This window comes from Myotis lucifugus, unplaced genomic scaffold (assembly GCF_000147115.1).
Source record: "Myotis lucifugus unplaced genomic scaffold, Myoluc2.0 scaffold_85, whole genome shotgun sequence".
NCBI lineage: Eukaryota > Metazoa > Chordata > Mammalia > Chiroptera > Vespertilionidae > Myotis > Myotis lucifugus.
In genome coordinates this window covers 591,607-611,732 of record NW_005871133.1, presented here as the reverse complement: position 1 = coordinate 611,732, position 20,126 = coordinate 591,607, and the positions used below count along the sequence as shown (strand labels likewise).

At 39.9% G+C, this 20,126-nt stretch overlaps 1 protein-coding gene and 1 pseudogene across 5 annotated transcripts in view; one reads left to right on the top strand and one right to left on the bottom strand.

Annotated features, from left to right (window-relative positions):
- FUT8 (fucosyltransferase 8) overlaps positions 1–20,126 on the bottom strand; it is a 221,624-nt gene that overhangs the window by 132,042 nt on the left and 69,456 nt on the right. The window contains exon 1 of one of the 5 annotated variants that reach the window (XM_023755818.1): positions 9,870–9,973. The exons of the other annotated variants lie outside the window; for them this stretch is intronic. The gene's annotated coding sequence lies outside the window, so the exon portion shown is untranslated. Of the gene's footprint in view, positions 1–9,869; positions 9,974–20,126 lie in introns of those variants that run through there. 5 annotated transcript variants of the gene reach the window in all.
- Positions 1,017–4,322, top strand: LOC102442364 (annotated as a pseudogene).

Below are 20,126 nucleotides of genomic sequence, written 5' to 3'. Positions count from 1 at the left end.
TCACTCATATGTGGAATCAAAGTGACAAAATAAACCGATGAACGAAGTGGATCCAGAGACCTGGAAGCATGGAACAAAGTGTAGAATCTCAGAGGGAAGACAGGAGAGGGTGGATGAGAGGGAGGTAATCAACCAGACTTTGTATGCATATTTGCATAACCCATGGACACAGACAGTGGGGTAGTGAGGGCCTAGGGTGGAGGGCGGTGGCATGCTAGAAGGGGTCAATGGGAGAAAAAAGGGGACATATTCTTTATTCAACAATAAAGAATTATATATGTATATATATAAATTTTTTAAAAAGATTTTATAAAATTCTCAACTCAGACATCTAAACATGTGTCTATCCAAAGCTACTAAATTAAATGTGTCAAGTCAATTATTTGGTGTCATAGGATTCATTAAAAGGTGAGGACCCAGGTATTCCACAAATATATCTACTACATCAGCATAATTGTCATCAATCCCATTGCAGTATCATCGTTTACTAAACATGTACTAGGTCTCTGTGCAAAGTGTTTTCTTTATTTAACTCAATTAGGCATCATAACAACCCTATAATGTTATTTTTATCTTCATTTTATTGAAGATAATAGCAAACGTTTACTGACTATTTACTATGTGTCAGTTTTACCCACAGTGTTTTATAGATAAATACTATTATTATCCCTAATGTACAGATGAGAAAGAGGATGCTAAGAAGTTAGTAACTCACCCAAAGTCACACAGCTTTTAAAAATAGCAGAGCCAAGATTCAAATCCTCACATACTGGCTCCAGAGTCTACTCAACTAACTATTAAACTATACTAATATCAAGTAAACCAGCAGAGGGTAAGTAACGTGCCTAAGATCATAAAACCAGAAGGAGCCCAGATTCACAGCCCAGATCTATTTAACTAAGGAGAGTTGTTCTAAACTCCAAATGAATCAAAGCAATATGATTTGACTCACCAAGGAATTATTACTCTGCAGAGACAGAGTTACATACACACTATGAAAATAACAGAGATAGTCCATGAATTTCAATGGTAAGCAATTTAGGAGAATGAAATGTGGTATATCCATGTTGCTTATCTAGGCAACACTACAGGTAGACCAGTTAATTTTAGTAATAACAGACCAAAAACAAAAGCAGCTTTGGCAAACAGATCTAGTAAATTCATTTATCAGTCTGAATTTTCTCACAAGTAAATATTCATTAGTACATAAAAGACCTTGAATATATTTTAAATCTAGATATTGCATACTATCCAAAAAAAGTAAAGCATAAACACCAATCAATGGACATATCTAGAAGCAGTAATTTTTAAAGGTATCAGAAACATTTTTAAAGAAATAATAAAAAGTAACAGAATCAAATTAGATTTTTTTTGTTATCTGTCAGAATTGATGCATTTATAGTTCTCTCACCTATAATTACAACCCTGACCCTCATCCCTTAAGAGAGATGTAAATTATGGCCATAAACTTCTTCAGTGCTTTTTTTAAGATTTATAATGTACAATTCTGATACCAGAGCTAAAAATGCCTTTGTTAAACCTGAGCACACAACATATAAATCACAATACTACTACTGGCTTATTTTCAAACATTCCCCTAAGAATTTCAAGTCTCAATTCCAAGAACATCACAGACACACAATGACTATCAGGAAGGGTACCTTACACCTAGTATAGTAATTAAAATACTGAAAGCACTAATGATAAAGAATACAGCTCATTGACCAATTGAGTCAACTATATATGAGTCTATGGGGCGCAGCTACAGTGTTTTGGACAGGTTCAAGCCGTGGACTGAGGAGAGGGCACAGAGTCCTCTCATTGCCACGTGCAAGTCCCAGCTTGGAGGGCAGAGCCTTCCCAGCACAATTACAGCTATAGCTGTAAGCTTGAAACTGTGGTCTGAACACGTGGCCCCAGGTGCCTGAGTGATAGAGTTCAGGTGCATGTAATTGAGTGGGACTGAAACCCACGAGAATGATGTAAACAACTTGATCACACCCCTATTTTGCCTCATGGCAACTGCTATAAAATAAAGACACGGCTTGTGGGCGCTGGCGCTGTCCATCAGAGGGGCAGCGTCCCACCGAGACCCAGCTTTCATTCTCATGTCTGTCTTTTCTAAGCCTTTCATCGCCCCCACTCAGGGTCACTGAACCAGGCTGAGCTGGCATGGCACATAAGGCGCCCTGAGGCTGAGTATGCCATGGCCGTGCCGGCTCCCCACATGAGTCATTAATTTTTCCATGAGTACCTTCAAACACATTAAGCCAGTGTGTTCTTCACCAAACATATCTTTTTTTTTCATAATTCCAAACTTAATGAGACATTCTCAATTAACCTCACACCAATTTATATGTTTACATTCTACTTCCAATTACGTTTTTAAACTAATTGGAAGAATTTTAAAATAATAATGAACAGTACCAAACTTATACTATTTCATATACCTCAAAAGATGGAATATAAAACATTTTTTATTAATAAAATGTTCCTATTCTAAGTAAGATTTGTTGTTTTTTTAGTTATATTGAATCTGTTGGGGTGTGTGTGTTTTTTTTTAAGTACCATAAAAGAGCCAGTAATCTTCAGTGAGGTATAAAAGTACCAAAAAGAATAAGCTATTATAAATCATTAGAGTTACAACCAATGTTAATTTAATGCATCAGTTAACTTCTAACTAATATTAGATGAAAAGTGGCCAAAGCAGGTTTTATTTACAACTATGTGTGAAAGAATAACAGAAATATTGTTATTAAGATTAATTTAGGCAACATTTAAAACTGGATTTTTACAAATAATAGTATTTGAGCACGATTTGAAATGGATAGATTGTATCACTTGCTAAGAATACCACTGTTCATTTTTTAAGTGTTAAGAGATCTCTACTTTCACCCATGAGGAAGAAATAGGATCCAAATTAACTAACTTCCAATAACAACTAGAAAACTAAACAAACTATCTATATGACCTTGGACAACAAGCAGCTCAAAACTGACTCCTACATAAAGGGAAACAAATAGGTGAGTCCTATAATTACCTGGGGTGTCTTTCTGAAAGCATTTTCAGAAAGCATTTGCAGTATGTAGGAGAGGAAACCCAGATAGAATTCAGTGCATTGCTGGTTGAAAAGACAGAGATTACTGTACAGAAAGGCCAAGGTAACAATTATTTGGGGAGAAAAGTACCTGAAGTGCAAGAGCTACCCCAAATACCTATGGTGGGGGTGGGAGTGAGGGGCAGTGGGTAGGAGGAGAGAAGGACCCTTGAATACCAATCTGCACGTGTATAGGGTGAAAACCCATAAAGTCGAGCAAAAAGAACTTATTGGAAAAAAAAATTAACAGGTAGCTAAAACTGAATAATTCCTAGAGCTTATACAGAGCCAAGAATCATTCAAGTTCTCACAAGCAAGATAAAGACTCCTCATTGAATCCTTAGGGCATTCAGTAAAGATCCAAGAAGACAGGTCTACTTTGCAACTAGGCTAAGAAAGCACAAGAGTAAAGGTTCTAGACCAGCGGTTCTCAACCTGTGGGTCGCAACCCTTTGGGCGGTCGAACGAACCTTTCACAGGGGTCGCCTAAGACCATCCTGCATATCAGATATTTACATTACAATTCATAACAGTAGCAACATTACAGTTATAAAGTAGCAACGAAAATAATTTTATGGTTGGGTCACAACATGAGGAACTGTATTTAAAGGGCCAGAAGGTTGAGAACCACTGTTCTAGACCTACCCTAGAAAACCTTAAAAAACATTAACACACATGGAAAGGGAAGAGGGAAGGAAAGAAATTTGCTACTGTTGAGCATGTCTCAGAAAATCTCAGTCTATGAAACTCTCCCACCCATGCAAATTCCACTTCACACTACATGGGACTTTGTCTTGTGTGCCAACAGAAAAGGATTCCGAGATACTGCAAGGCACTGCCAGGCCTACAAATAAAGGTAAAGGAGGTAAAAATAGGTGCAGGGTAAGGATGAAAAAAAAAAAAAAGGATTTGGTGTGTAAAGAGAACTACTAGTAAGAGTATGCTAAGGTAGTTGAAATGTTGGGGAAAAGATTAGAAGCAATATGTTTTGATGGTTTAAAAAGGTTATGTCATATCAAAAAAATTGAGAAAAATGGTTTGAATAAATATCTCAGACATTAGTTGTTCTGCCAGATGTAATTTTAAAATACAATACAGACGAAGATGTAAATCTGCAGGCATATGGCAAGCTTCCAAAACATGCTAAAATCAATGAGATACATTTGATGCTGAAATCCAGTTTGATAATACTGAATATGATGATAAAGACCATGATGATATCTAATACATTCCAAGTTTTCTGAGGATGAACCCCAAAGGTGATAGTGCTTCCCTGAACTTTAGAAAGTTAACCACTTTCTGTGGGGAGGCATAGGACAGGAGTTGGCTGAAGGTGCCTGCCCCTGCCTTGACTTTTCCAAACAAGTCTGAGCCCCCAGGGGTTTACTTAGACATGTCCTTGCTTAAAGGACATGAGAGACGCATGTGCTTTCTCAAGGATGCTTACTCTGCTGATTGTATCTAGAGGTTAATTTTAGTTCAAGCTATTGTTACAATAAAAAGCAGGCATTCGGGGCTTTTTTGGCTCCTTATGCCAACTAGCCCCTTAGCCTCTCTTTCACAGAAACATGTGTCAGAGTAATTATTCATCCATCATTGAGGATCTGCTGGCCAGCCCCAACAACTTTCTATGTTAGCAATTTTATCTAGGCATCCCTTTCCTAAAAGAATACATGAACTTCTGATATTCAAAAACTCTTGGAAGCAATTTTTTGTCTTCCTGATTATTCCCCTCATTAGTTACATAAAACTTTAACACATGTTAACAAACAACTTTAAGAAGCTTTTATTGAGCCCAAGTATGTCTAATTCCAAAATACTATGTTCTTAATAACTCCCTTAAAAAAGAAAGAAAGAAAAGAATAGTCTATATGAGTAGTAAATTAGAAGATTAATGAGAAAAATCCCACTATGCAAGAGAAAATGTTTAGGATGGTTTACAAACATCTAATAAAGAGTTGTAGCATGTCAGAGAAAATGAATTCTTAAAAGTGATTAATACTCTGCATGCCCACTTATTTCCTAAACTTTGGGAAATGTATAAAAAATAAGTTAAAAGCTGCCCTAACCGGTTTGGCTCAGTGGATAGAGCATCGGCCTGCAGACTGAGGGGTCCCGGGTTCGATTCTGGTCAAGGGCATGTACCTTGGTTGCGGGCATGTCCCCAGTGGGGGGTGTTTACAAACATCTAATAAAGAGTTGTAGCATGTCAGAGAAAATGAATTCTTAAAAGTGATTAATACTCTGCATGCCCACTTATTTCCTAAACTTTGGGAAATGTATAAAAAATAAGTTAAAAGTTATAGTCATCTGAATAAATACAAGAGCTGACTCAACTTCTACAAAATATGAAGGCAATGATATTTTGCTATTTATGAAAGTGATTCACATTCAAATAAATCTAACTAAAATTCATGGAATTATAACATCCTTAAAATTACAAAAGCCCTAGTTCTTCACTCTCCAAACCTTCAATACAATATACTGCAGACTTCATTTTTAATTCTATGATTATGTGAAAGAAATTATATTGATTTAACACACAGTTAAATTCAATAATAATATTGATCTAATTCATAAGTCGTTTAAAATGATTCATTCTTGAGTCTTGACCTTAATTTACCAAACTAAACTTTAATACTGATGTATTAGTTCTTTCTCTGGAAATTATCTAACTAGAAAATTTTCAGTACTGATGAATTTTCCAAGATCTGCCCACAAAATCATTTTTGTATACTAAAATGTCTCATTTAAAAACAAAAGCCACCTAAAATAAAAATAATAAAAACAAAGAGGTATAATTCAAGAGTTTGACTTCCTTAGTGCCCTATGCATATTCCTTCTAGAGGTAGCTATATCAAGTAAAATAAATCCCTGGATCAATAATGTCCCTACTTTCCCAACAAATTACATTAAATAAAATTAAGTAACCTACTATAGAGTCCTCCATTAAAAAAAAAAAAAGCCGAAACAGGTTTGGCTCAGTGGATAGAGCGTCAGCCTGCGGACTGAAAGGTCCCAGGTTCGATTCCGGTCAAGGGCATGTACCTGGGTTGCGGGCACATCCCCAGTAGGAGATGTGCAGGAGGCAGCTGATCGGTGTTTCTCTCCCATCGATGTTTCTAACTCTCTATCTCTCTCCCTTCCTCTCTGTAAAAAAATCAATAAAATATATTTAAAAAAAAAAAAAAGGTGGGGAGAGCGGTAGATTTACTTTTCCTTGTTTATATTTTTCCTACTATATATTCCTAAAAATATATATTGTGGATTTGGTATCCAAAAGATCTTCCAGCAAAACTCACATACTTACATAACTTTTTAGCAGTTTAACGTTCAAATTCAGATTCAACAAAAACTTCCTAGACCAGTGGTCGGCAAGCTCATTAGTCAACAGAGCCAAATATCAACAGTACAACAATTGCAATTGCTTTTGAGAGCCAAATTTTTTAAACTTAAACTATATAGGTAGGTACATTGTTATTAACTTAATTAGGGTACTTCCTAAGCTGGCCTTTGCTAAAAACGTCCTCAATCTGATTGAGGTACGTTCGCTGAGGTCGACCCCTTCCAACTCTCCCATCCACACTCATCTTGTATACTTGTTTCGTCTATCTCCTTTCCGAAAACCAACTTCTGCGCATGGGCCATGAAGTTTCAATTGCACTGTACGTGCGCGCCCGCACGTGGTATTTTGTGGAAGAGCCACACTCAAGGGGCCAAAGAGCCACTTGTGGCTCGCGAGCCGCGGTTTACCGACCACTGTCCTAGACTATACTAGGAATTAAATTCCAACCACAACTGTATAAAAAGGGTATTGATGGCCATATGTTTAAAGGCAAATGACTTTCAGAGAGAGTAAATAATTTGCTCCTACAACTTGTAACAAGTGAATTCAAGGACTGAAATCCAGATATTACTGATGCCAAAAGGAAGGAGGAAGAGAAGACTTACTGCATGTCAATTATGAGCCAGGCACTTGCACACACTTACTCACTTAATTCTTATCATTGCTTTGTAAGCTAGGCACTATATACACTTTGAAGATGAGGAAACTGAAGTAATAAGTAATTAAGGTTTGTACAGCTAGTCATAGTAAAGACAAAACAGAATTGATAGATTGTTTACCTCAAATCACTACTTGTGATCCAAGGAGGAATGATGTGTTGTTTAATTTTTGATTTTGGTTTTGTTTTGTTTTGTTCCTACAAAGAAGGGAACAATTTCACTGAATCAATTTTAACAAAATTTTCTAATTCCTTGAGATAATCATCTATGTTGGTAATCCCTGTAGGGTAACTATCAAGAATCCCCATTCCCAGCAGACAAAAAGATAATATTGATAACAGCACTTAGCATGCAAATAGATGTCTACCCGATATTAACCCAATAATCCAACAGGAAAAAAAAACGTGATTACCTCATGTCCTTAGAATAGCTTTGCAACAAATTAGCCTCCTCTTGAACCAGGTGCCAATTCTTGAAACAAGCTGAAATACTTGTCCCCATTTTACCCAGTGCCCCCACATTCTACTAATTTAAGCCTATGATCCCACTCCCCACAAGCATAACTCTAAAGGACAGGAAGAGCAGTAAAAAAAGGGTGGTCTTAAAATGGGAAAGAAACTCTATGGGGACTAAAAAGCAAAATGCTTTTCCTCCCACCTTCTAAATTCTTCTAGATGGACTATTAATAAAAATTAACAACAAAATAACATTAGAAAATCAAATTTTAATATATTGGCACAGAGAATTCATATACTCTTGAAAGTTCCAAAGATGGTCTGGTAAAACTGGGTATACTAGTACATACCATTTTGGACAAAGGAGAAAGGAGGCGTAGGGTAAGAGATTTCAAAGGAAGTAGGCAATTTACAAGTAGTTGAAGAACAACCCAGAAACAATCAAACACAGGGAATAATCTAGTAAACAGGCTCCTGTTTGGGGCACCTTCTTATCTTCCTTATTTAATTCAAATTAGTCTGCTAAAGAGAGCAAGGGGAAATTCCCTCTGAATCTTTTAGGCAGTAAAGGGGGGAGGGTCAAAGGTTCTTTCTGAGTCTTTTGTTTCTTAATAACCAGCTTAAAATCAATATCACAAAAGGCAAAAACTTTGGTACCCTTCAAAACAATACTGTTTCAATAAATATATATATATATATACACACACACACACATATATACATATATATATGTATATCAAACCTAAGTAATTTTCACCTCTTTATCATACAAAGTGTCTGTTTTCTGCTAATTTCTGCTAACCTATAAAATTGTCTTCCATTGCCTGATATTCTTGACACCATTACAATTAGATAATTATTAGTAACTAGAGGTCCAGTGCACGCGTTTGTGCACCCCTCGGCCTGGCCTGAGCCCTCTAGCAATCCGGGACCCTTCGGGGAATGTCAGAGAGCCAGTTTCAGCCGATCCCCGCAAACCAGGCCGAGGGACCCATGCACTGGGCAGGTTTTGGCCTGATCCCCGGCCAGGCTGAGGGACCCCACCGGGGCACAAATCTGTGCACCAGGGCCTCTAGTAAGCATATAAGATCTTTGGTTAATCTCTTCCCGCCCTCTCCCTCCCCCCCTTCCCTCTGAGATTCATCAGTTTGTTCCATGTTTCCATGCCTGTGCGTTGAGCGTCTGCCCCCTGGTAGTCAGTGTGCCTCACAGTCGAATGGTTGAACGGTCACTTAGGCTTTTATATATATAGATAGGAAAGGAAAAAAGAGAAAGCCAGAATGTCATTTGGGCAGCTTCACCAGGAAGCTGAAATTTCATATTCCCCAAGGAACCACTGGTCCATTCCCTGCAAAACATCAGGGGAAATGGCCCAACAAAGGGGATATAGACACATGTGCAGTGAAGTTGGGTTGGCATAAAGAAGGTGTCTGTCAGTCACCACTGGGGACAGTTCATTGGCCAGAATAGACAGAGCCACTGCAAGCACATGGAAATTTGGGAAAAATAATCCCCTAAACAAAAGAGTTTGATCTTTTGTGACTCTTGGCTCTTGTGACTCTTATTGCTGTCTAGGCTTTTGGCTCTCTTGCATATGCCATATGGCCCATGGCCATGCGGACATCACATGCAATGGACTAATGGACTGCAGTGGGAAACACAAGATAAGCTAGCTTGATGCTGGATTGGACACTGCTCCAATATGGAATGAAATCTCTGGACGCTGACCCTGATTCTAGCCCTTCTGAAGCAATATCTACACTTCTTCCTCAGCAGGACAAAGAGAAATGGGACCTTGGAAACTCAAGGATTTAATTCCACAGAAATAAAGCTTTCTACGATATCTCATCCTCCCATATGAGTCTCAGAAAATTCCTTTTCTCGGATATCACAAGAAATCTACCCACACAAGCAACAGGTGGGGACGAGGACTTCTCCCAAAAGGTAACCTCCTCTTCCATTACAAATTTTCCCTTATCCTTCTCATCTGCTTCTGCTCTTCCTCTAGATCACTCAAAATAATAAGGCAATGACACATCTCGAGCTCTATTATTCAAGAGCAAAGGTAAATAATTATCAAATATTGGCTAGGCTATGAGGAATTCATATTCCACAGTAGCTTTCAAATTCTGTTACATGGAACCAAACAGCTGCATGAGGTATTGCTATTAGTTCATAAATGAAAGATTGCCAACTAGGTTTCATTTGTAAAAGTATATAACTCCCATACCTATTTCGTTCATTATTCCAAACTTGAGGCAAGAAAAATAAAGTATAAGTATTACAAAAAAAATCAGTTCTAAAATTCTTACCCTAGTATAGGTAATAGGTAGAGGGGAAGAAGGTGACGGTTTGTTGCATTTTTTAAAATGAGTTCATCTTTCTTTTCTCTGATCACTTATTTATGATGCAAATCCTACAAGAAAAAACATTAGTCTAAAAATTTTTTGAAGTTTCTTAATTCCATTTTCATTTTTTGAGAAGAACGTGTATCTGCTGTTGTTGGATTAAGTACTCTACAGATATCAATCATGTACAATTGATGGATGGTGCTGCTGAGTTCAAACTTACTGATTTTCTGCCTGCTAGATCTGTCCATTTCTGATAGAAGAGTGCTGAATATCCAACTATAAGAGTACATTTGAGGTAGGCAGTTACACAGAAATGAGCAGAGCAAAAACGATGGGCCAGATACAGAAGGTCACCAGGGCAGAAAGCCCCAATGCCTAGCAACGGGCAAAACTGGAAAATCAAGGATCTCGCCCACAGGGTAATCTTTCCTCCCCTAGCATATCACTGGTCATACGGTTTAGACCAGAGGTCCTCAAACTTTTTAAACAGGGGGCCAGTTCACTGTCCCTCAGACATTCCACACATGCGCACTGCGGGCCCGGGACGAGTCGGCTGCTAAGCAGGACAGGCAGCGGCGACAAAAACACCCGGCGGGCCGGATAAATGTTTTCGGCGGGCCGTAGTTTGAGGACACCTGGTTTAGACCCCCTCGACCTTACAAATCACTGGTCATGCAGTTTGGACCCTCCCCTGACTTTTCCTCGCCTAGTCATGCAATGTGAAGGCCAGAGTGTAAAGGAAGATCAAGGGGCCTGAAGAGTGGCCTCACGTGATTCACATGTGGGCCTTACCATGACCACTCTCTTAAGCATTAACCATAACATCTAGGCCTCAGTGTTTCAGCTCCAGACCCAGAAAAGCAGCAAAACCAGATGAGCAATGCTATGGCTGACATCAGGACCAGCTGCATTGACTAATGACCCCCTGACCTGCTGCTGACCAATCAAGTAGAGACCAAAACCCTAAAAGGACATGCCTGGAAAGCTCTTGAATATTTTATTGGGATCCTTCCAAGACCTCCAGTTACATACCTTCAAGAGAGAGGACCCAGTCTGGCTCTCTCTATGGAGCTCGCCCATGCCTTTTCCTACTCCCTTCCCCCAGGAGCATTTTTCTCTTTCTCCTAAGCTCCAAGGGCCCTTCTTTTGCCTCTGTAACTTGTTTCCTGAGCCCATTTCTTCTACCACTCACTTCTTTTACCTCTGTGACTTTCCTTTTTCTTTTGGGGGTTAGGGATCCCAAACAAGTGGTTTATTTGCATATATGAAACAAGACCCCGGCCATGGGGAAAGGACACTCACTCCACCCTGGCCAGAGTGTGGAAGAACTTCTGTGACTTTCTAAATAAACTTTCCCTTATAGTTTGAGTCTTGGCTCTGAATTCTTTCTTAGCCAGAACTCAAGTACCGAGGCTGCTGAACCAAGCTCCAGTCTGACTCCACCAGTCTAACACCTGGTACCATTCTGTTATCAACAGATTCATCTATTTCTCTTTGAAATTCTATCAGATTTTTGTCTCACATATTTTGATAACCTACCATTAGGAGCATACACATTAAGGATTGTTATTTCTTCTTGAAGAATTGACCCTTGTATCATTACATAATGCGCCTCTGTATCCTTGAAAATGTTCCTTACTCTAAAGCAGTGATGGCGAACCTATGACACAGGTGTCAGAGGTGACACGCGAACTCATTTTTTTGGTTGATTTTTCTTTGTTAAATGGCATTTAAATATATAAAATAAATATCAAAAATATAAATCTTTGTTTTACTATGGTTGCAAATATCAAAACATTTCTATATGTGACACGGCACCAGAGTTAAGTTAGGGTTTTTCAAAATGCTGACACGCCGAGCTCAAAAGGTTCGCCATCACTGCTCTAAAGTCTCCTCTGTCTGATATTAATAGAGCTAATTACTCCAGCTTTCATTTGATTAGTGGTAGCATGGCATTGTTATTGGGGTTAGGGTTCTTGGTTTCCACAAGACAGAATTTAAGAGGAAACCCCAGAGAAATTTCCAGACAGGTTTTTATTAAGCTTATGCTTAAGCACAAAGGAGGAAGCACAGAGGAAAGGAAGGTCCTCTCAACTAGATCCTGGAGCTAGCTCTGTTTGGCTGTTTTTATAAGCTGGGGACAAAGTGGCCTTGCAGGAAAAGATGGGCTTTTTTTAAAAAGGTGGGCATTATGAAAAAGGAAGGCTTGTGGAATTATCCATGTGAAGGTAGGAAAAGCAAGCAATTAGGAGGGAGACATAATTCTGCATTTTTTCTTTTCTTTTTTTTTAGCTGGAAATAGAGGGCTGATGAGATTCTTGCAATCAGTTTATCCACATTTCACCTGTCTTACCTTGGCTTCCTGGCCACACGGTATTATTCCATTGCTGGGTCCAAGTCTCTATACCAGCGGTTCTCAACCTGTGGGTCGCGACCCCTTGGACAGTCAACCAAACCTTTCACAGGGGTCACCTAAGACCATCCTGCATATCAGATATTTACATTACGATTCATAACAGTAGCAACATTACAGTTATGAAGTAGCAACGAAAATAATTTTATGATTGGGTCACAACATGAGGAACTGTATTTAAAGGGCCAGAAGGATGAGAACCACTGCTCTATACTGTCTCAGAATATCTTCCTCCAGCCTTTTCATCCATTCAGTTTCTGTCTTTTTATTGGTGTATTTAGACCACTGACATTTAAAGTAATTATTGATATACTTTGGTAAATATCTACTATATTTGTTATTGTTTTCTATTGGCCTTGTTCTTTGTTGCTATTTTTATCTTCCATACCTTTTCTGTCTTTTTTGGTTTAATTGAGGATTTATATAATTCCATTTTCTCTCCTTAGCATGTCACTTATACTTCCTTTTTCCCTTTAATGGTGGCCCCAAAATTTGCATTATAAATTTATAATTAATCCAAGTCCACTTTCAAATAACACTATGAGACAGGCTACTAAGTCAGGACAAGCAAAATAGGAAAATAGCCCAACAGTTTATAGCCATCTAGTAAACCGCAAAATCCTATCTTCCCTACACCAAAGACTTAAGAGAGGATGGTTTACACTGCTCACCAACCTGTGAGTAGACAGCTTAACCCCTTACTCAGGGAGGTAGCAGAAATCCATTTGCCAACAATACTCTGGCCCGTGGTCGGCAAACTGTGGCTCGCGAGCCACATGCGTCTCTTTGGCCCCTTGAGTGTGGCTCTTCCTAAGCCTTAGGAGTACCCTAATTAAGTTAATAACAATGTACCTACCTATATAGTTTAAGTTTAAAACATTTGGCTCTCAAAAGCAATTGCAATCGTTGTACTGTTGATATTTGGCTCTGTTGACTAATGAGTTTGCCAACCACTGCAATAGATAAGGGTTCAAATAACTAAGGAAAGGATAAAAAAATTGCTGGCTGGTTTTCTACTTTGGCTTTTCAATTGGAATTGCTTTCTGAGGACCTGAACAAAACCTTTACTACATAAATGAGACTCTGTACTCATTTGGCTCTGAAGATAAGGGACAATTCCTCCTTCCAGCTCAAATCTTGGGTATTTACAGGTGACTACGAATCTCTGTGAAGGTTTTAATTAGAGGGTATACCTCATGACATGCAGGAGCCCCATAGGGAATTCCAACTCAACTGTAATTAAATAATTGACTCATCTCAGGATGCACAGATAAAGGTTGGTTACCTAGCACTCCGAGCCCTCATGACTATATTATACAAGACGCATAAGAGGATTTGAGATAACTCTGGAAGTGACAACCCCTTGGAACTCAACCCACAAATAGCACACTTTCAACCCACTACATAATATCCAAAGAAATTTGTTCAGACTCTACAGATCTCAAAATAAAACTAAAATCAATATGGGAAATTGTACCTCCAAGCCTAGACCCTAGCCCCCATTAATACTTCTGCAGATATACAATTAACAGGAAGCCTTTACTTGCAAGTACTTACAGAAATGGGAAGATTTAACTAGAAGTGATATCAACTTAAGATGTCCAAAATGTAGCTCTTTTGATGCCTAAATCAATTTTTGCATGCAAAATTAGAAAATGCCATCTCTAAAATTAAGCTGAAGGAATGGGAAGCTTATCTTAATTGCAAAATAGAAGCTCCCAGGAGGAGCACAGATCAGAAAACCAGAAAAACTGGTTTCAGGCAGAGGAGAAACAGCTATTATGTATTTTCCTTTCTCTGGGACCCTGATGTGTTTGCAAAGGAATTTAACTTTTAGAGAATATAGTCCAGCTATACTAACCTATTACAATTAATATGTTTCCCATTCTCCTTACTAATACTTTGGGAGAAGTTGAAATTATCACAAAAGGGGAAGCCAATAAGGCCCTTGTAGATACTGAGGGCCACTTTATCTCTTCTTAACCACACCCAACTAATTGTCTTCTCCTTAGGAGTAAAGCTTCTGTACAAATGGCAGGAATATCTAATCAATTACCTATTTTAAAATCAGAACCTGTTCCCTTCCACCAAAGGAATGTTATGGAACAATATATATTCTTGCTATGATCTCTCGGTTAAGTTTGTTTGACAGGCTTCCCAAAATTTGAATTTTAAGAGACTTTTTTGAAAACAGTAAGTGGCTTTTTTTTGAATTATTTCAATGGGCCCATGAAATACCTCAAGAATTTGTTCTTTCTTCTTGCAAAAGAGAATTTTTAAACTAATGAGGCCTATTTTGATATGCTTGAAATTATATGGAAAGCTTTGCCAAAAAGAATAATAACTATGTTCTATTTGTATACATTTATTTTTATTAAAATGGATGTTCCAGAGATTTCAGCCTGCCCTAGGGAGAAAGTTGCAAAGATTCAGAGCCAAGTTCAAAGACAAAACTCTCAGAGGTAGTCAGCGGTCCTGTCAGTGACACTGGGCAAGCCAAGAGTGACCATTCCCTGTGGGAATATTGGGCAGTCATATTTGTGGCTCACACATTGGGGTATTTATAAATCGTTTCCAATGCTCAATGCACATCTCTGATGAGCCATGTGCAGCATCGTAAAATCTCACATATTATTTGTTCTTTATACACTGAAATTGTGTGTTGAATCTAAAAATGTGGGATTTGTGTTTTTCTATGTCATTTCATAGTAATTATTATTCACCAAGAAATTGTTGCCGAAACCGGTTTGGCTCAGTGGATAGAGCGTCGGCCCCTTAGCAATTGCATTATAATCAGACCTATAACCATGTCATTTTAAGTTTTGTCATTTACGAACAGTCATTATTTTATTCCGATGCATTTGCAAATATGTTACATCCTTAGAAAGATCAATGAAAAGGACTCTGACTTAATCTAAAAGTACAGGTTTCTAAGCAGATCATATCTTCGAAGTAGACAAAGATTTATAAAACTCTAAGAAATAACTGGAATCATAAAATTACTGCAAATAATCAGAATAAACAAAAATTTATTATATGGGACTGAATGAACTGAGAATAATATTTTTATGACTTTGTTCAAAATGTTGCTTATTTTTAAACCTTTTTTTTTTCTAAATAAGGAAGCTTATTTTTTCACTAGAGCAATTTGGTAAATTATACCCTCATAAGCAATATTGAGGCATTTATATTTTTCTCCCTAATTCTTCCAGAATTAGGCAACTCTTAATGTTTTATTATTTTCATAGCAATATGTTTGTTTGCATGAATCCAATAAGAATTTGTTCTCTTCATAATAGGACACATAAAACTGATTTCCAATTGTGGTTTTATTAACCAAGACTTGACTGGAATATCATGTTTGAGAGAGACATGCCCGGACTCTGGATGTCACCAGAAAGCTTCAGGAATTCATGGTTCATGGCAGTCTTTCCAAGTAAGGAATAAAGGTTGCTTCCCTGGGAGATGGCAGAGAAAGAACCTCAAGACTTTTGGGGGGACCTCGAACTTGAGAAATTCACCCAAATTTAAAGGTATTGCAGGAAAAGCCTGATGGCAACTATGTGGCAACTTCTTTGCCCTGAGGTGCTAATTAAAGCTCAATCTGGAGATTTCTTATGATATTCCAGCAAAGCAGATTTAAGAAGGCCTATGTGATCAATTATTGTTCTTGTTATATTTATGCAAATAATCGGGCCAAATTGAAAGTGGGCTTAATACAGTAAATAGTCTTGGTTTGGCTATCCTATCCTATATAATGAAGAGGGAATATGCAAATTGACCATCTCTCCACCACAAAGATGGCTGCGCCCACAGCAGAGGCAGGGTTTCCGTAACACAAGATGGCTGCACCCACAGTGGAGGCCGAGTTCCTGTCACAAGCCTTAACGAGCAATCAGCAGGGACCTGAGGCTGCCGCCCCCACCCCCGCATGGGGCTTGACAGGAGATCTCAGGCCGTGCCCCCCACCGTGGCGCCAGGCCGGGGACCTCAGGCCTTGCCCCACCCTGCAGGGCTTGACACGGGACCTCAGGCCGTGCCCCCTGCCCCGGCACCAGGCCAGGGGACCTGAGGCCACACCCCACACCCAACAGGGCTTGGCGGGGGATCTCAAGGTGCGCCCCCCCACCCTGGTGCTGGGCTGGGGGGCCTCAGGCTGCTCCCCCCAGCCCTGGCGACAGGCCAGGGGACCTCAGGCTACGCCCCACCGCCCTGTGGGGCTTGACGGGGGACCTCAGGCCATGCCCTTTGTCCCGGCACCAGGCCAGGGGACCTGAGGCCACACTCCCTGCCCCAGCACCAGGCCGGGGAACCTGAGGCCACGCCCCCCCCTCGCCTGGTGGGGCTTGACGGGGACCTCAAGGTGCACCCCCCTGCCCCAATGCTGGGCCAGGGGACCTCAGGGTGCTCCCCTCACCCCGGGCCAGGGGGCCTCAGGCTGCGCCCCCTGCCCAGCGGGGCTTGACTGGGGACCTGAGGCTGCGCCCTCCTCCCAGTGCTGGGCCAGGGGACCTGAGGCTGTGCCCCTCACCCGGCAGGGCTTGATGGGGGACCTCAAGGCGTGCCCCCCGCCCCAGCCCAGGCTGGGGGACCTCAGGCTGTGCTCCCCACCCTGGCACTGGGCCAGGGGACCTGAGGCTCCGCCCCCCCCCCCCCCCCCCCCCCGGTGGGGCTTGACAAGGGTGGGGTCTGGATCTAGCCCAACTGGGGGTGGGAGGGCCGGCCGGGTCTGGGTCTCACGCGATTTTCAGGCGCACTTGGGTGGGCGGGGACTTTACTCTGGTTCCCGTGGTGCGCCCCAGACTCTGACAGGAAGAAGATTTTCATATACATTTTACTAATTTTCTTTCATTTCTGACACTTCTATTATAGAGAAAGGGCAAATAGCAATATTAAAATATTTCCTCTAATTAATCCTCTTTTAATGTGCACCGGGCCACTAGTCCTATATAATAAAACCCTAATATGCAAATCAACCGAACAGCTGAACAACCAGCAGTACAACCAGTCATTATGATGCGCACTGACCACCAGGGGGCAGACACACAGCGCAGGAGCTGACCCCTGGTGGTCAATGTGCTCCCACAGTGGGAGTGCTGCTCAGCCAGAAGCCAGACTCATGCCTGGCGAGTGTAGCAGTGGTGGCAGGAACCTCTCCTGCCTCCACGGAAGCACTAAGGAACAGAGAGCTGAGGGGTAAGGAGCAGCAAGCACGCGAGCAGTAAGGAGCAAGGGATCCCGGACTGTGAGAGGGCACAGGCCGAGCTGAGGGATCCCCTGCCCCCAGTGCATGAATTTTGTGCACCGGGCCCCTAGTCTTTGATAAAAATGAGGGTGATTTTAGGGAGAAAATTGTATTTCAATACCATCTATAATAAACAGTTGCGGATATAAGACTCTAGATAAAGTTTTATTTTTCACCTATAAACTGAACTTGACCCTGAATTTTTCTGGTTCCCTTAAATATTTGGCTACAACTCTCCAAACTAATGTTTCATTTTTTTCCCCATCCTTTAACTTGGAATTATTGAGAACTACTAATGCAGTGTCAACCATATAAAATTTACCTGAGCACCTGATGACATCACCAGAGATATTTAAACTACATATAAAGATGATCTATCAGCCCAGCTGGTATGGATCAGTGGTTGAGCATCAACCTATGAACCAGTAGGCCAGGGTTCAATTCCCAGTGAGGGCACATACCCGGGTTGCAGGCTTGATCCCTAGTAGGGGGCATGCAGGAGGCAGCCAATTAATGATTCGCATCATTGATGTTTCAATCTCTTTCTCCCTCTCCTTTGCTCTCTGAAATCAATCAAAACATGAAAAAAAAAAAAAAAGATCTATCAGATTGTCACTGCCTGCTTTCATTTCAGCAAAAGAAACTTTAACCCTTCTCGACTAACAGTCTTATAGACTCAGAAACCGGTTTATAATTTGCTGTGATCATTAACTTTTATATTTTTCTTTTATTTTCAAAGGCATACTCCTTATTAAATACCTGTTTGCTTGTTTACACAATGTAGGTCTCACTTTGGAAGCCCATCCGCATCACCACTTCCTGAAGTAAGACTCAACAATTTAACTGAACTGACTTATTTTCAAGACTAAATAAATGAGTCAATGAAATATGAAGCAATCTACCAACTTCACTTTTGGAACAATACAGTAATTCCATATAAGAGGATGATGCTTTGGGAATTCCAGCCTAGCCCTACTTTGGAAGAATCAGCTAACAGTCTCTGAGTTCCAGTCTCAAATCCCATTCCCTTATCTTCCTTAGATCAAGGCAGGAGGAGACTTCCATAGTCTATACAGGCAAGGTCCATAGCCCTTGTCAGCAAGAAGCAGTTACTGAAGACAGACTGTCCTCCGTCATCACCCCTAAAAGATTTCAGGGATGGATACATAGTTAAGCAGCCAAGCAGTTTGCAGTCGTCTAATAAATCACGAAATCCTAATTCAGTGATGGCGAACCTTTTGAGCTCGGCATGTCAGCATTTTGAAAAACCCTAACTTTAACTCTGGTGCCGTGTCACATATAGAAATGTTTTGATATTTGCAACCATAGTAAAACAAAGATTTATATTTTTGATATTTATTTTATATATTTAAATGCCATTTAACAAAGAAAAATCAACCAAAAAAATGAGTTCGCGTGTCACCTCTGACACGCGTGTCATAGGTTCGCCATCACTGCCCTAATTCTTACTTTTGCTCCTCTATAGAAAAGGTAGATTTCCCCCCTCTAGCTTCTTTCAAGATTGTCTGCATGTTTGATTTTCTGCAGTTTGAATGTGATATGCCTACTTAAGTTTTTTGGGTACATATCCTCCTTGGCATTCTCTGAATTTCTTGGATCTGTGGTTTGAAATCTGACATTAATTTGGGGAAATTCTCAGTCATTATTACATCAAATAACTCTTTTGTTCCTTTTTCTCTTTCTTCTCCTTCTGGTATTCTTGCTATGCATAGGTTACACTTTCTGTAGTGTCTTACAGTCCTTGGATATGTTTTTACTGTTTGTTTGTTTGTTTGTTTGTTTGTTTTTCCTCAGTCTTCCTTCTCATTGCTTTTCAGTTTGGGAAGTTTCTATTGTTATATCTTCAAGCACAGATATATTCTTTCTTCAACTGTGTCCTATCTAAGGAGACCATAAAAGGCATTCTTTATTTCTGTTACAGTGTTTTTAATATCTAGTATTTCTTCTTGATTTTTCTTGGCATTTCCATCTCTCTAACTTACATTATCTACCTGTTCTTCCAGGTTTTCTATTTCTTCCTTTAGAGCCATTGGCGTATTAATGATAGTTGTTTTAAATTCCTGGTTTAATAATTTCAATGTCCCTGCCATATCTGAGTCTGATTCTGATGCTTGTTTTGTCTCTTTAAAAACTGTTCTTTTGCTAAATGCTTTGTAATATTTTTTGTTGTTACTGAAAGCCAGATATAATGCACTGAGTAAAACAGACTGCAGCAAATAGGTATTTAGTAATGAGGGGAGAAGTCTCTATAATCCTATAAGTAGGTCTTAGTCTTTTAGTGAGCCTGTGCTCCCAGGCTGTGAACTTATGAAGTTCTGTACAGTCTTCCATTCACTCCTACCCCCGACAATTAAGAGGAACAAGATGGCTAGAACTGGCTAGAGTTTAGTACTTCCCTTTCTCTAGGTCAGTTAGGCTCTGAAAACACCCTAATAGGTTAAGGCTGGTAAAATACTTTCTCCTGATGGTAGACCTTATTAAGAAAAAGAGAATGCCGGTGGCATATTTCCAAATGGTTACTTTTCGCTTCCCTCTACAG